Source organism: Camelina sativa, chromosome 5 (genome assembly GCF_030686135.1).
Source record: "Camelina sativa cultivar CO46 ecotype springtype chromosome 5, ASM3068613v1".
In the NCBI taxonomy this organism is placed as follows: domain Eukaryota; kingdom Viridiplantae; phylum Streptophyta; class Magnoliopsida; order Brassicales; family Brassicaceae; genus Camelina; species Camelina sativa.
In genome coordinates, this window is record NC_141884.1 from 15,452,147 (window position 1) to 15,465,297 (window position 13,151).

At 41.9% G+C, this 13,151-nt stretch overlaps 1 long non-coding RNA gene across 1 annotated transcript in view; it reads left to right on the forward strand.

Annotated features, from left to right (window-relative positions):
* Positions 1-1,962: 1,962 nt before the first annotated feature.
* The window catches only part of LOC147943796 (uncharacterized), a 30,018-nt gene continuing 18,829 nt past the window's right edge, over positions 1,963-13,151 (forward strand). Inside the window, exon 1 of the long non-coding RNA XR_015557037.1 lies at positions 1,963-2,082. This is a non-coding gene — a long non-coding RNA (uncharacterized LOC147943796). The remainder of the gene's footprint in view (positions 2,083-13,151) is intronic.

Here is a 13,151-nt window from a genome sequence, read left to right on the forward strand (position 1 = left end):
TTAGTCATGATTGTTAGAGTAGTAACCCAATAACTTCTTGGAGCAAGTTCTTCAAGTTAATCTTACAAGCAAAAAGTTTTTTGAGAGCGAAGAAAAGTATCAGACGGAGCAAGAGAAGATTGCAACCTCGCAGTCCCAAATTAAAGATGCACATTTTTTGGGATCAAATGATGGCCCAACTTCATCAGACATAATTCCTCCTTCCGGAGCTGGACACTAAACTGCTTGGTGTTTACGGATATATCTCTTGTTAGCAATTTCGAAAATGTTCTTCGGCATTTAGTAAAGAGACTTACCCAAAGGAAGCACTTACATACAAAGAGTAAAACACCGATATATTGCCGCGTTCAATGATCTATTATTTTTATAGTAAACCCTAGCCCTGGGCATTCGGGTTCGGGGTTTTCGGGTTTTCGGGTTTTCGGGTTTAGACATATAGAACCCGTTCGGGGTGTTCTATACTTTCGGGTTTGGGTTCGGGTAATACCTGTTCGGGTTCGGGTTATTCGGGTATACCCAAACTCAATCGAACCATGAACAAAGAAAAAAAAAACTAATTTTTATTTCTTTATAAATTTAGAAAATTTGTATATATATAAATATTTAACATTTCTTTTTGAGATAGAGAAACTGAAGTGGCAAAATGGTTAATGATGTACCCGTAAATGTTCAAGGTTGTGGGTTCAAATCCCCTGAAATATATATTTTTACATTTAATTCGGGTTAGTTCGGGTGGGGGTATTCGGGTTCGGGTAATACTCGAACCCGATCGGGTTTATACAATATCCGAACCCGAACTGAACCATCCACTTCGGGTTGGGTTCAGATTCAGGTTTCGGATCCGGGTAATATGCCCAGGGCTAGTAAACCCGAAATATTTATCTGTATAACACTGCGAATGGATGATAAAATATTTTCTTGCATTCGAACACTTTAAAATTTAAAAGGCTTTCGTCGTAAAGGAAAATCAAAATATAATATTTTTTGGTTATGCAACTTAGTATATTGTGCCAATGCAAAATCATATCTATATATATAACAAATTTTCTGTTGACAAAACTCACACTTAAAGTGATATGAACTATTCCAACAGCCAAATATGCAGAAATATTTTCTGAAACCCATATCCATACTTAGTAAACCAGTCCACATTCTTAAATGAAGATTCAATGTGCTATACGTAATTTCCAATGGGCATGTACAAACCAATCTATATTTCAACAAAAATCCTTTTTTTATTCAGAGAAAATAAACAAATCATGCCCACAAGCATTCATCATGGTCCCGCGAAAAACAAACAAAAATAAAACACCGATTTATTGCCCACGACAAACAATCTATTCTTTTTACAGTAAACCCGAAATACATATAGAGGATACATAGATATATTATTTTTCTGGTTGAACTGAATTTTATAATTTCAGTGAACATTTAATTTCTATCGATCACGAAAGCTATTAAATATTTAGTACTCTAGAATTATCAGTTAATTAACTCTAACACACTAAGTCGGATGGATGACATAAGTTTCAAATATTTTAGCACACCACTCAAATTATTAGGCACCAAGTGTTTATTTGGTCCCAACATATAATTCAAAACTCCAAACAAAAAAAAAAAAAAAAATTGGTTAAAAAAAAAACACAGAACACGTTTTAACAAACTACTGTATTTGGAGTTTTGTCTCACTCCAAATTATAAGAACGTGCTTAATAATTACACGGTTAGCACGAATATATACAATATATAACCAGCAGAACCAATACCAAATAGTGAATATTAGGTATCCTAATTCGAATACTAAGTTAACCATAACGAAAAAGAAGAAGATGATTTAAATTTATCCTGTCTGAATCAGATTGCCATAATGCCATTAAGATAAGGTTGGTCCACGCAGCAAGTACAGAAAGACTCTATAGAGAGCATGGGATAAACATATCATACGAAGTTTCTGGTTGCCAGTCGTAGACCCAACTAGTATTAAAAGCGAGCTTTGTTTCATCACCATTTCATCAATACAAGCTTATAACTCTCCACATATACATTTTGCAATCAAACAACTGATCAATCGAAAGATGGAATGCAAAAGTTTGATTTAGGTGTGCTCGTAATGAGTCTTGTCATGGCACAGATTCAAATCGAAGCAAAGAGTTGTTGCCCGAACATGACTTCTAGAAACTGTTACAATGTATGCCGTCTTTCTGGAGCTTCTAGGGAAACTTGTGCAAAACTTTGTGGATGCAAAATTGTTCAGGGGCCATGTCGCCCTCTGGATCCATGTAATTTAATTTCACATTTTTTTGTTGCTGTTCCATTAAATTATGCTGGACCAAGATTTTGATGCAAGTTACAGGAATTTTTTTATTTTATTTTATTTTATTTAAGGTGGTGATGTCAACCAATACTGCAAGTTGGGTTGTTACTATTATTATTTTTTTAATTATTAGATTTTTGGAGCAAGTGAAAAATCAATTAACTCTAATTAATATTGTTTCCGTAAATGAGATGCAAGTGAAATTGTGAATGGAGCAATTATACATTGCACCAAGGCATATTCTGAGTTATGTACCAAGGGCTCATCCAATACAGTTGAAACTGCCTAACAAGCATACCAACGAACTATGTGTTGTTTTCCCTGTTTTCAATAATTGTCGTGTATGCGACAAAAAATGCTAGATTCTTGAGCTAGCTCCTACTATTTCCAGGTTTTCTATGTGACGTAGAAGAAGATCATTGATTCCTAGATTGTTTACCCCTTCTACTTGCTATTATCCAAATAAAGAATAATAATGTGTCCTTCTACTTGATTTAACGTAAATTTCTTACAATCAGTGTATATATATCTTCACAACATCCAGTGCCAACTTAGCAAATCGATCAATCTCAAATTATATAAAGCCTTGTATGAACCACTGATGTAGCGACATCTTATTCTCTTAATGGACTTTACTCTATATTTATTTTCATTAGTTTTGTTGGGCTTTGTTACTTATTATTGGGTTTCTTTTAAGTCCGTGTAGTTGTTGCTAGGTCGACAAGTTCCGACGAGGGTTTTGTGTTTGCGGAGACATATAAATACTCTGTTTTTCTGGTAAGGTGGACGGCAGTTTTTATTCAGAATTATAATAAAAGAGAAGTTTCTCTTGTTCCAAGTCTTTGAATTCTCTTATTCTTTGATCCATTGATACAAAGATAATAGACTCAAAGCTGCCACTTGTTCTTCGAGAATCCATTGATCTCCGGAGTTCGTGTCGTACTATCACACTGCATTAGTTGGTATCAGAGACAAATATCCTAATCATGCCTCCAAAGAAAAATCTTCAAACCCAGCTCGATGAACACAACGATGAATTCTGGAAGATGATGGCTGAGATGCAAAAGAATTTTCGAGATACCATGCGAACTACTATTGAATCTGCAGTAAGAGCTATCTTCCAAGACGAGGATGTGCGGAGACAAGAAGAGCCAGTTTTCGATGAGGATGACGACGAGGAGGAGGTTGAAGATAACCCTTTTGCACCACTTGGTGACTTACCAGATCGAAGAAATCAACATCGTGACATCATCGCAGCTCGACATTTTGAAGATAGGAGGTGGGAATCAGGTTTCGGGCTTGAGATACCTGAATTTACTCGAGGGTTACAGCCAGATGAGTTTCTCGATTGGCTTAACACAACGGAAGAATTGCTGGCGCTCAAAGAAGTTCCTGATAAGATGTGTGTATCTCTTGTGGCGACACGGTTCCGAGGAAGAGCATTGGCGTGGTGGCAGCAAACTAAGGAATCACGTGCAAGGGCAGGAAAAGATCATATAGCTTCGTGGGAAAAGCTGAAAAAGCTGATGAGAAAGGCCTTTTTGCCTTATAATTACACATGCACCTTGTACACACAACTTCATAATTTGAGACAAGGTTCAAAGTCCGTTGATGAGTATGCATCAGAATTTTTTTCTTTAATGGCCAGAAATTCATTAACAGAGAATGAAGAGCAGAGAGTGTCGCGTTTTATTGGCGGTCTTCGTTTACAAATTCAGAACACTCTATTACAGTTTAATCCCATGACGGTTTCAGAAGCACATCAGCGTGCTTTATTAATTGAGCAGTAGGCTCGAGGGCAACCATCTTCTTGGAACTCATCTCGTGTACGTTTGGGTTCTTCCATTGAAATAGGGGCAATCAAAACTAGTGAACCTGTGCGACAAAACGATTTTCACGAGAATAGTGGGATGTCAGGACAAACGCGAACATCGGCTTCTAAGTGTTTTAAGTGTGGGGAACAAGGTCATCATCAAGCGAGTTGTCCCACTCTCCAATGTTGCGGCCTGTTAACCAGTGATGCACCTGTTTATGATGATTATTTAGACGACCATGAGCTTGATGAGACTACAGAAGAAGTACTCGACACAGGGACTATGTAATGACCCTCACCAAGAGTAGAAATCTCAAAATAAAAGATCAAGGAAATGGTCCGGAAAAGACCTAAAATAAAAGAAGAAGAAAAATAAAGGAGAACGACCAAAGGAAGTTGCCCAGTACCCGAGGAAATTGTCGAGAGCTCGAGGAAGTTGCGGAGTACCCGAGAAAATTGTCGAGAGCTCGAGGAAATTGCCGAGTACCCGAGAAAATTGTAGAGAGCTCGAGGAAGTTGCCGAGTACCCGAGAAAAATTGTCGAGGCATCCGAGATGCATAGTCGAGGTATCCGAGACATGCTGCCGAGCGAGACCGATAGTAACCGAAGGAAGTGTCCGAACGAGACCGGGAAATGCCGAGAGCTGTCGAGTGCATCGGACAAAGGATCAAATATTTTTGGGAAAATTATTGTTTCCTTAAAATTTCGACCAATAAGAATTGAGGAAAGTGGAGGATTAATTTAATTAAGGATAAGTTAGTGGAGGAAATTAAAAATTCAAGGAGATTAAGGGAGATAGTGGAGGATTAGCTTAATCAAGGAGATTAATGAAGATGGCGAAATTCTATTGGCGAATGGCTAAGGTTAAGCACAATTAAGTGACATGCTCTAATAGAATGAGTTACATGCACTAAAAGAGTGGAGTTAGTGGAAGAAATGGCGATTAACGATTGGGGGGTGTTAATCACATTCAACATGCAAGGCATGAGCTAGCCACTTGTCGAAGAGCACTAAGGGAAGAAGAAGAGAAATCTCGTCTATAAATAGAGAGCAATCGACCTCATATTCGTGTTTTATTCTCTCATTTTTGCTCTCAAACACGTAAACACCAAAACCTTTGTTTTCTCTCAAAGTCGAGAGAGAGAGAGAGAGAGAGAGAGTTTGTCGAGAAAGATCGAAAGAGAGATCGAGAGGAGAAGTCACTTGCGTCGAGAGGGAGCTAATAAAAGATAGTATTTTGTCAAAGCGATTGAAGAAAAGGAGACTTTGTCGAGAAATCATCGACGAAGAACCGGAGTTCGTGTCGAAGAGATCACCAAGAAAATACGGTGATAGTGTCGAGAAGCTCATCGACAAAGACGGAGTTTGTGATCAAGAAAAAGGCCGGTAATTGTGTCGAAGAAAGACCAAGAGCAAGACGTATCTTGTGATCAAGGAAGATCGAGAGTGAAACTCGGTTTGCGGTAGGGTGAAGCCGAGAGAAAAAGTTGGTTGCGGATCGAAGCGGACGAAGCGAGAAGCTGTTCGACGTGAAGGAGGAGCGGTTTGTCTGATCAAGTGGTGCGGTGAAGTCCGAGTATCATCGCCGGTTGCGAAAGAGGTGAGTCTGTGGTAAGCATGTAGAGTTGCTGCATGATGTTGCGGTTAAAGTTTGTTGCATGCATGATCAAACCTGGAGGAATTTGAAAGTAATAGGCCTTGCTTATAATTGGGTACATACATGACTTAACGAGTAAAGCATTGTGCATTCTAAGGCATAATATTGGTTAAAAAGGGGTTGCATGCATAATTTGGACTTAAGAGACCTAAACGGTTAAAACGGTTGGGGTACATGCATAATTTGGCCTTAAGAGATTTAAGTGGTTAAAGCGAATGGACCTACATGCGTAAATTGGACCTAAGGATTTAAAAGGGTAAATCAAATTGGTTGCATGCGTAAATAAACTTGTTGCATGAATTGCTTAAGTTGAGGATATAAGTTGCATGCATGGAGTTTAATCATAAGTTCCTTGAATTTCTATTCTCGTTACTTGTTGATTTGTTGCATGTACTCTTGCTTCAAGTTTCTTGCTTGTTGTTGCTCGATTTTCTTGCTTGAGTTGTGGGAGGTGTGTTAGCGAAGTCTCTTGAATATGTTTCTTGAGTCTTCGCTAGTGTAGTGTCGATTATTCTGTTCCAAAAGCGGTTGTCACGCGTGAGTTCCCGACGGCCACTCACGTGGGGACACTGTCACGGCTAGCTAGCTACTAGCGTGACCGCTACATGACGATGTAGCTAAGTTGCGGGCACAGTGCTGGTGACCTTTGTGGTCTCGGCATGGGGGATGGTATGGAACGGAACAGATAATCGAGGGCCCTTAGGTGAAAAGAGTCTAGAGTATTCCAAGATCCTTGTAGTATTCTAGATGTCTTTGCTTGTTTGGTAGGCGAAGGAGTCTAGGTAATTCGAGTGTCCCTTGTTTTACTCTAGAATGTCCTGCGAGTCGCATATGGGTCAAGAGTCTAAAGTATTCTTTAGTCGTCTTGTAAGATTTATAACGAGTCTAGATCATCGAGTTGAGTCGTATGGATCTAACCTCTCTCGCTTGTGTGTGGTTTAAATTGCTTCCGCAAATGTTTTCGTTGTGTAACTCTGATAACTTGTCAAGTTTGTTTACTTGCTTGTTTTCTTGTGGACGGGGTAGTTGAGTTGGGGAAAGTAGAATCCCGTTTAGGATAATGGGGTACCCAGGCTCACTGAGTAATCTTAGATTACTCATGTTTTATTTGTTGTGGTCTTGTAGGGATGCCTAAGTGAGTCTAGTGCCGGAGCAAACGTTAGGGTACCGGATAGGGTTTTCTTGTGTTTCTTGTCAAACCCTATATTTCTTAAACGAATAAGTGTAAAGTTTTCCGACTATCTTTATGTATTGCTTTAATAACTTATTTACAAAGTAATATTTTGTTAAAGTAATATATTCGGTTGCAAAAGATACTCGGCCTTGTCCGGGCTAACACAACGCACCAGGCCGTGAGGGTTGCAAAGCCTAAGTAACCTCGGTTGCGGGTAGGATTGTGCCAGGGAGGACTGGTCGGGAAGTCTGCAGCTTCCGTCCCTCGACCGGATCACCTTGGTACAGTTCCGCATCGTAGCGTCTCGTGGCTGTCCGACGGCCTTCGTGGTCATAGGACGGTTCGGGGGCGTTACAACGGTGGTATCAAAGCGTTGTTTTCGAACCCGCGAGCACTTGTGCATTTCAAGGTTTTATCGAGTAAATGTGTCGCAAAAACACAAAACTTTTATCCGGTCGTTTGCTTGTCTAGTCTAAGTGGAACCTTAGAATGAACTAAGCATCTGACCTTGTTTCTTGTGGGTTTTAGATGTCTTCAGGTGATTCAGGTTGCGGAGACGGTTCAGGGAGTGAGGGGCCGAGACAAGAGGATTATGGGCATCACAATGGGTATTTGTCGACGAAATCAGAATCGAATGATTGGGATGAGGACGGGGTGTTCGACGCTGACGACACCAACTGGTCTATCGAGACCGATCCGTCCGAGTGTTTAGAGGAAACATAGGAGGTGGAAACTGATCAAGGTGACCAGACCATAGTGTTGGAGATTGGAGAGCCGAGCCGTCTTCAAGTTCGAATGGACGCGCAAGGAAAGTTTGAAACTATTCCGGTCGGAGACCATGGAGAGGCGGAGGTGGAGCTAGCCGATAGGCTACAGAAATTACTGTTAAATCTGGTGGAGGATCAGGGAGACGATATCAGTCCCGAGAACTATATGAGGGAGTACCCGGAGGCAGTGGAAAAAATCCTAGATTTCTTGACGGACGTGTACGTACCGGAAGAAGGAGGCAACGCTAGTGGTGCGGGAGTTGTGCCCAAGGCTGGAGGCCCTAGTGGAGAGCGACCTGCGGAGGAACGACCAGAGACGGTTGCACAGATTCTCCTGATACTAAACGAGATGCGCTCACCGGAGAGAGCGAACGAGGGCGATGGTGAAGTCGTTGTACCGGAAACTGGAAGAGAAGAGAATCCAACCGATGGAGATACTAAGACTGAGGGACCGACCAGAGAAGTGGAGGTGATCGACCTTGTGTCAAGTGATGATGAGGGGATTCCGACTTTCGTAGTGGCGCCTAGGGGTGACCAAGAACCGATGCCGAGAGACCAAGACCGAGAGACGGAGACTAGTGCGAAGTCGAGGGAGAATGCGAGATTAAGGGCTAGTTCGAGCCAAGCCGCGAGAGAACGAGGAGAACCAAGTCAAGTTGCGAGAGACCGAGGGGAACCGGATCTCCTAATGCCAGACCAATTTGTACCAGATCAAGCGGAGCCGAACCAGATTGTGCCGAGGCACAATAGTCCCATTAGAGCCGTACCATTGAGGATGGTGTTGCCGAAGCAAGAAGAAGAACCAATAGACCCAGATTTGGAAAGGCTCGCTAAGATGTATGAGATAAGGAGACAATACCAAGAACAATCAAGACTTGAAAAGGGAGAAAGTAGTTCGAATTTGAAGAGATCGAGAGAGTACTACCAAGAGTTACAGGCGAAAGGGGAGTTAGAGGTGTGTTCCGTGACCTTTCAACCGAGAGGCCGGCTGAGGGTGAGAGCTACTGCCCGGAAGAGGGTGATCTACCCGAACCAAGTCCATATGCGAAACATACCTTACTGCGAGATATGCGAAGGCATTGGACATTGGACAAGGCATTGCTGGAGGACGTCGTTGAGATGCATGTGTGACCCGACGAACAAGGATTGTGAATGGTGCGGAATGCGAGGGCACTTTGCCTATCGCTGCCCAAACCCTGACCGCATGAGATACTGGAGGCGATGTGAGGCGTGTGCAGAACCGGGACATCCGAACAATCATTGCTGGAGGACAAGACCTCAGCATTTTCCGGACCCTGAGTGGGTTGTGTGTACCATGTGTGGTGGAAGAGGACACTATATCCATAGTTGTCCGTATCGGATTGTGCGTGAGAGATTGAACCCAACCAATCAATTCGAGGAGACGGGAGTGAACCCGATAGGTCGAATCGAGAGAGTTGAAGTAAACCCGACGAACCAAGCTGGAACCTCGATGGCTGCTGCCTCTACCTCAACCGAGTCTCCCGCTGAACCGCCACCTGATGAGCCAGTTGAAGAGCACGTGTGCACGTGTGAAGCGTGTACTAGACTCAGGAACCAGTAGGACTTTGGGGAGTAAGGGAAATTCTTTTTGGGGTTATATGTAAGGGTTGGATAGTATTCTTTTTGTTGTCTCTAGACCTAACCTTGTTGTGTTTGTCTAGGATCCAAAAACCCTTAAGAGTATCGGCTAAGTGGTGTAGAACCTTTGTGACTTGTGTAAAAGTACTTTGCGTTCTTTAAGCCGTGTTTGTGTTGTTTGTTGCTATTTAACTTATTGCTAATCTTTGCTCGTTTGAATTACTTGCTTTGATTGTTGCTTGAGTTTTATAGGATGCGTAGTTAACTATTTGCATAATTAACTTGCACGCAATCGATGAGGATTCACGTAAGTCACCACAAAGCGCGATCAGACAAAAGAGAAGACGTCCAAGGGAATTCAAGAGAGAGTTCAGCCAAGGCAGAATAGTTAGTTCAAATTGAAAGTAAAAGAAGGAGAAGAGAAAATAAATGGAGGAAGATGAAACAAATTCGAAAGAAATCGAAAGAATAAAAGTGTTGGTGCAAATTAAACGAAAGAGGCAAACGAGTTTGAGAAGGTCGAAACGGTTATGACCAAGGCGGTGAGAAAAATAGTGCGTGGCTCAAGAGTTAAGACAAAGAGGGTGCAAGGAGATAATGTGTAGAGGACGAAATTATCGAAGGATAAACAAAGAGGGTGCAAGAAAATAATAGGTGGCAAAAGAAGAAGCATTTCTATGTTAAGAGGCGAGAAGTGGGTAAGGTTATCAAACCAAAACTCATACATAACGGAGTTAGAAGGAGACGGGCGAACCAAGAAATCGACCAAGGAAGAAACCGGAAAAGTTCAAAACCCAAAGGAGCGTGAAGCTAAAGGCATCAGAGATGTTAAAATTCAAAGGAGTGCAAAGCTAAAGGAGTCAAAGAAATTAGAAAGAAGTGAGATGGTTAGAGGAGTCGGAGAAGCTGGATCAGCAAAGTATGGTGATTAACAGATGAGGAGAGTATGAAATTGTATGGTGATGGTGAACACATCGAGACAGTGGAGTGACCAAGGATGTAAGTCAAAGAAAAGAGTCAGGAACAAGCTGAAGAAAGAGAAGCATTAAATCAAAGAAGTTGAAGTAGTGGACAAGTCATGATGCAACAAGGCAAAAGCCTCAGCGATTGGTGAACATAAAGAGTATAAGGAGCTAAGTGAATGCTGGAGATGAAGAAGCTTTCCAAGAGGTATCAGCAAACGGTGTTATAAGTATGAAGGGAGACTATAGAGACGAAAGAACCAAGGAAAGTAGGAATTCGGTAAAGGTTTTGACGTGATAGTAATCACAGGGCAACAACACCTATGTCAAAGAGTATCGACATCACCCGAAAAGAAGGAGAAGGCGTGAGAATTCAGGGACGAATTCTTATAAGGGGGGAGAATGTGATGACCCTCACCAAGAGTAGAAATCTCAAAATAAAAGATCAAGGAAATGGTCCGGAAAAGACCTAAAATAAAAGAAGAAGAAAAATAAAGGAGAACGACCAAAGGAAGTTGCCGAGTACTTGAGGAAATTGTCGAGAGCTCGAGGAAGTTGCCGAGTACCCGAGAAAATTGTCGAGAGCTCGAGGAAGTTGCCGAGTACCCGAGAAAATTGTCGAGAGCTCGAAGAAGTTGCCGAGTACCCGAGAAAATTGTCGAGAGCTCGAGGAAGTTGCCGAGTACCCGAGAAAAATTGTCGAGGCATCCGAGACGCATAGTCGAGGTATCCGAGACGTGCTGCCGAGCGAGACCGATAGTAACCGAAGGAAGCATCCGAACGAGACCGGGAAATGCCGAGAGCTGTCGAGTGCATCGGACGAAAGATCAAATATTTTTGGGAAAATAATTGTTTCCTTAAAATTTCGACCAATAAGAATTGAGGAAAGTTGAGGATTAATTTAATTAAGGAGAAGTTAGTGGAGGAAATTAAAAATTCAAGGAGATTAAGGGAGATAGTGGAGGATTAGCTTAATCAAGGAGATTAATGAAGATGTCGGAATTCTATTGGCGAAGGGCTAAGGTTAAGCACAATTAAGTGACATGCTCTAATAGAATGAGTTACGTGCACTAATAGAGTGGAGTTAGTAGAAGAAATGGCGATTAACGATTGGGGGGTATTAATCACACTCAACATGCAAGGCATGTGCTAGCCAATTGTCGAAGAGCACTAAGGGAAGAAGAAGAGAAATCTCGTCTATAAATAGAGAGCAATCGACCTCATTTTCGTGTTTTGTTCTCTCATTTTTGCTCTCAAACACTTAAACACCAAAAGCTTTGTTTTCTCTCAAAGTCGAGAGAGAGAGAGAGAGAGAGTTTGTCGAGAAAGATCGAGAGAGAGATCGAGAGGAGAAGTCACTTGAGTCGAGCGGGAGTTAATAAAAGACGGTATTTAGTCAAAGCGATCGAAGAAAAGGAGACATTGTCGAGAAATCATCGACGAAGAACCGGAGTTCGTGTCGAAGAGATCACCAAGAAAATACGGTGATAGTGTCGAGAAGCTCATCGACAAAGACGGAGTTTGTGATCGAGAAAAAGGCCGGTAATTGTGTCAAAGAAAGACCGAGAGCGAGACGTATCTTGTGATCGAGGAAGATCGAGAGTGAAACTCGGTTTGCGGTAGGGTGAAGCCGAGAGAAAAAGTTGGTTGCGGATCGAAGCGGACTAAGCGAGAAGCTTTTCGACGCGAAGGAGGAGCGGTTTGTCTGATCAAGTGGTGCGGTGAAGTCCGAGTATCATCGATGGTTGCGAAAGAGGTGAGTCTGTGGTAAGCATGTAGAGTCGCTGCATGATGTTGCGGTTAAAGTTTGTTGCGTGCATGATCGAACCTAGAGGAATTTGTAAGTAATAAGCCATGCTTAAAATTGGGTACATGCATGACTTAACGAGTAAAGCATTGTGCATTCTAAGGCATAATATTGGTTAAAAAGGGGTTGCATGCATAATTTGGACTTAAGAGACCTAAACGGTTAAAGTGGTTGGCGTACATGCATAATTTGGCCTTAAGAGATTTAAGTGGTTAAAGCGAACGGACCTACATGCGTAAATTGGACCTAAGGATTTAAAAGGGTAAATCAAATTGGTTGCATGCGTAAATAAACTTGTTGCATGAATTGCTTAAGTTGAGGATATAAGTTGCATGCATGGAGTTTAATCATAAGTTCCTTGAATTTCTATTCTCGTTACTTGTTGATTTGTTGCATGTACTCTTGCTTGAAGTTTCTTGCTTGTTGTTGCTCGATTTTTTTGCTTGAGTTGTGGGAGGTGTGTTAGCGAAGTCTCTTGAATATGTTTCTTGAGTCTTAGCTATTGTAGTCTCGATTTTTCTGTTCCAAAAGCGGTTGTCACGCCTGAGTTCCCGACGGCCACTCACGCGGGGACACTGTCATGGCTAGCTAGCTATTAGCGTGACCGCTACATGACGATGTAGCTAAGTTGCGAGCACAGTGCTGGTGACCTTTGTGGTCTCGGCATGGGGGATGGTATGGAACGGAACAGATAATCGAGGGCTCTTAGGTGAAAAGAGTCTAGAGTATTCCAAGCGATCCTTGTAGTATTCTAGATGTCTTTGCTTGTTTGGTAGGCGAAGGAGTCTAAGTAATTTGAGTGTCCCTTGTTTTACTCTAGAATGTCCTGCGAGTCGCATATGGGTCAAGAGTCTAAATTATTCTTTAGTCGTCTTGTAAGGTGTATAGCGAGTCTAGATCATCGAGTTGAGTCGTATGGATCTAACCTCTCTCGCTTGTGTGTGGTTTAAATTGCTTCCGCAAATGTTTTCGTTGTGTAACTCTGATAACTTGTCAAGTTTGTTTACTTGCTTGTTTTTCTTGTGGACGGGGTAATCGAGTTGGGGAAAGTAGAATC